A 4424-nucleotide genomic window follows, 5' to 3' on the forward strand; every position below is an offset into this window, starting at 1 on the left:
CGCTGCTTTTAACACTGCAGGCCACGTCAATATTATTTTTTATTTCCCAAGGCCTAATGGATGGCCACCCAATGCTTTCCACACCAATACTTTTGGCTACATCCCTTTCACCTTTAATTGCCCATGTCTCCACACCTCTTCAAACACGACCTTCCAATGTCCACTCATACTTGGACGCGCACACATTTCCAGGCGGCCAAACAGCTAATATCATCTGCGGTTGATCACATTTCGGACAGGCCTGTAACAAGCCCAAATCCAAAAGCATCCACCCTGTACACCTGGCAACGCATTCCAAAGCAAAACCTTCACACCTGCCATGCATCCATATATACACGAGCCCAAAATACTCCTCAGAAAAATGCCTGACATACTTTGCCAACCCCCCTAGCCTGCTAGAGCATTCATGCTCAGCAGCAAAAGACATATTCTGATAGCTATCCACCAGGATCAAAAGGAAACAGCTCTAAGTCACCATCCCATTCCCCGACATCTTTGAAACACCATGGCTGCATCACTGCATACCAAACATCAACCATATCCACCACAAAATCATCCACTTCACCCATAACAAACCCCCTCGTCTTCAAAACCTGTGGCATTACAGCATCTAGCATCCCATTCATCAACATCTGTGAAGGCTAGGTTCCAGCATTTTGACCTTTCTGCACACCAAAATCTAGATCCTTTCTATCAGCATTGTCCATCAGCACTTCCAGCTCTTGTAAAACAGGCATCTCTTCACAACCATACAGCTCAACTAGTTCAGTATCCTTGTCATCCCCAGGGACTTTGCTTTTAGCATTTTAGCAACACGCAAAGAAGCCTTAGTTACACTCTCTACCATATCTGCATCCATGTCCATCTCTGGCTCCTGCTCATCAAGGCTAGCAACTTCCCATATATCATCCTCAAGCACACTACTCACATCACAACGCTCTTCATCAGCCAAATCTACATGCATACCTTCTTGAGTGTTGTGCCAACCCCCCTGGTATCATCGTCCAAAGACTCCCCAGCACCTAATGCATCAAATGGAAAAACATCCATACCTTTCATTGCAGGTACCATATCACCATCAAGCTGTCCAAGAAAATCCAGGATAATAGGATCTTCCTCCATACTCTCCACATCCGCATCACAAGCCATCTTCACTTCATCACAAGTCTCTACCCCATCCTCCTCCCTTGTAGAATCTTCCTCAAAGCATCCTGTATCCAGCTCCTCTTCCTTCTTATCATCAGTCAATCCCAAGGCATCATCCTCTTTGCTTCCCTGTGCATGCATATCATTCAGAACCCTGTCATGTACAGCCACGACGTCCAAACCCAAAGAAGAATCCACTGGCAACTCCTCATCTTCACTTTTCTCCTTCACCTGTTTTTCATCCACCTTCACCTGCTTTAAAGACTTTAGAAAAAAATCAGAAGGCATATAAAACATCCCCCTTTGCACCTGTATCGGCCTTTGATCCACCTCAACCAAATTTATGTTGAAATTTGAGCATAATGATGAGCTATGGTGGATCATACACTAGAATCAACATAATTAACAAAGTGATTAGCAAGTGATTAAGATGTAATTAGTGAATAATTAGCACATAGATTAATGTAGGCATGGATACTCAAAAACCAGCAAATTCTCATTAGGGCTATGCCTCAATTTATAGAGTTTACATCAAACATCAAATCCCATTGATTTCTCCATGATTCACTCCCTGAATATCTCCACCTTTTGCCTGATTCTCTCCACCTCTTCTCTTTTCCCAGATTATCTCCCAGAATATCTCCACACTCCTAAATTCCCTCATGCTACCCATTATTCTCTCCCAGTAGATTCTTCTAACCTTTTCACAGGTTCTTTCACAATTACATCTTCTCTTTTACAGCCTCTATCCAAGAGCTTGTTCCCACACACACCCTATTCACTTGTATATTTCAACACCTCCCCTCAAGTGAATACTCCTAGTACACCTAGACCCTATACCAAGTTTGCCTCCCCTTACTTGATAGCCCGCGACCAGTGCCTCAAGTCCCTAAACTCCATAGTCCTTGACACTCTCTCTCTCTATGTGTCCAAGGCTACTATAAGTGCCCGCGACTTTGACTAAAGTGCTCACACATACATCTACCACTTGGCCTACATCATCGGTGGCTCAGAGGTGGTTTTACTTTATTGGGGCAGGTTACATTGGGTTGTGGGTTCTCTCTCTCTCTCTCTCAGAAAAGATGATGGATCATACACTAGAATCAACATAATTAACAAAGTGATTAGCAAGTGATTAAGACATAATTAGTGAATAATTAGCACATAGATTAATGTAGGCATGGATACTCAAAAACCAGCAAATTCTCATTAGGGCTATGCCTCAATTTATAGAGTTTACATCAAGCATCAAATCCCATTGATTTCTCCATGATTCACTCCCTGAATATCTCCACCTTTTGCCTGATTCTCTCCACCTCTTCTCTTTTTCCAGATTATCTCCCAGAATATCTCCACACTCCTAAATTCCCTCATGCTACCCATTATTCTCTCCCAGTAGATTCTTCTAACCTTTTCACAGGTTCTTTCACAATTACATCTTCTCTTTTACAGCCTCTATCCAAGAGCTTGTTCCCACACACACCCTATTCACTTGTATATTTCAACACCTCCCCTCAAGTGAATACTCCTAGTACACCTAGACCCTATACCAAGTTTGCCTCCCCTTACTTGATAGCCCGCGACCAGTGCCTCAAGTCCCTAAACTCCATAGTCCTTGACACTCTCTCTCTCTATGTGTCCAAGGCTACTATAAGTGCCCGCGACCTTGACTAAAGTGCTCACACATACATCTACCACTTGGCCTACATCATCGGTGGCTCAGAGGTGGTTTTACTTTATTGGGGCAGGTTACATTGGGTTGTGGGTTCTCTCTCTCTCTCTCTCTCTCAGAAAAGATGATTCGACTCCACTTCTCTTGGAGCCTCCATGAAGTTTGCCGATGTCGTTCCTTCTTCACTGGGTTTGCTGTAGCAGTCTCTCGCCATGTGTCCTGGCTTTCCACATTTGTGGCAAGTGAAGGTCCTCCCTCCTACTCTGCCTCTTCCTCATCCTCGTCCTCGAGAGAATCCTCCTCGGGTGAAGAATGCTTTTTCCTCTCCTGCTGTTGAGTCGAGCTCTTTCTTCTCTTTGCCTCTGCTCTCTTGCTCCAGTAGAGCTGCTTCTATCTCGTGTATCTTCAGTTCAGGCACATTATTTAGTGTTGCTACAATGTTTTCATAATCTCCTTTGTCCACACTCTTCAAAAGTACAGCTAATGCTTCATCATCTTCTACCTTTTTGCCAATAGCTGCCAGCTGTTGCTTAACGCTTTTATATTTGTTCAAGTGTGTGATTAAGGGTTCACTTTCCTTCATGTCCAATTTGTAAAATTGCATTAATAGATTTATCTTGGAATTTTTTGCTTGTGTACCAAATAATTTATTGAGTTCATCCCATGCATCTTTTGCCCACTGTATCCCTGTGATATGATGAATGATCTCATCATTTAAACTGAGTGCAATAAGCCCCAATGCTTTCTCATTCCTACTCTTCCACTCATTTTCCCCTCTCTCTGGGCATTCATCTCTCCCTTCAACTAATCCCCACAGATTTTTCCTCATCAGCAAATACATGGTTTTTGTTTGCCATGTATAAAACTGTTCTCCATTAAATTTGGCTATTTCTTGTGCTGAATTCATGGTGATGTGAAGGGGGTCTTACCTCTTGATCAAAATTCAAGATTCAAGGGCAGTGTCTACCCTTTTACAACTCAATCTGGTGTTTAATAGATGATTACAACAATTTTATCAGCATAAAATCACCAGAAATTACATTAAATTGAGAGTAACCAATTTATACGGGATGGTTGGAGTATCAAACCAACTCCGATTTGCAATCTGAAGCTTTAGGGATCTGTATCAGATAACTAATGGTTAATTTGAACCCTCAATTGCACCAAAGTACAGTGATTAGCACTGATTAATCACTGATTAGCAAATTAATGCTCTGGTTTGTGTGCAGAAAATAGAGTATGCCGGGAGCTCAGATCTGGTGCCTTCCACTTCAAATGAGCTCAAATGCTTTCAAAGGCATCAATAGCAATGAGTCTAGTAGAGGATTAAGCCAAGAAACACAAGATTTGACCAAATAATGAAAGCTTAATCTCTGTTTTACCAAAGTCACCTGCAGATTTGATGAAGAGCTTGGATCTCACTATAGACTTGATGAAACTCAATTCTGACTTCACCAGCTTGTAGAGCATGCTTGATTACCCTTTGTGCTAAGAGGAATTGAAGACATTTGAACTGAGCAAAGAGAAATCTTCAAACTGCTTCAAAAAAACGGCGCCTGCTAATTAGCGAAAATCCGCTGCTTCCGTCGGCGGTTTGCTGCGTGGA

Source organism: Cibotium barometz, chromosome 42 (genome assembly GCF_041138505.1).
Source record: "Cibotium barometz isolate CiBa-2024 chromosome 42, ASM4113850v1, whole genome shotgun sequence".
Lineage (NCBI taxonomy): Eukaryota > Viridiplantae > Streptophyta > Polypodiopsida > Cyatheales > Cibotiaceae > Cibotium > Cibotium barometz.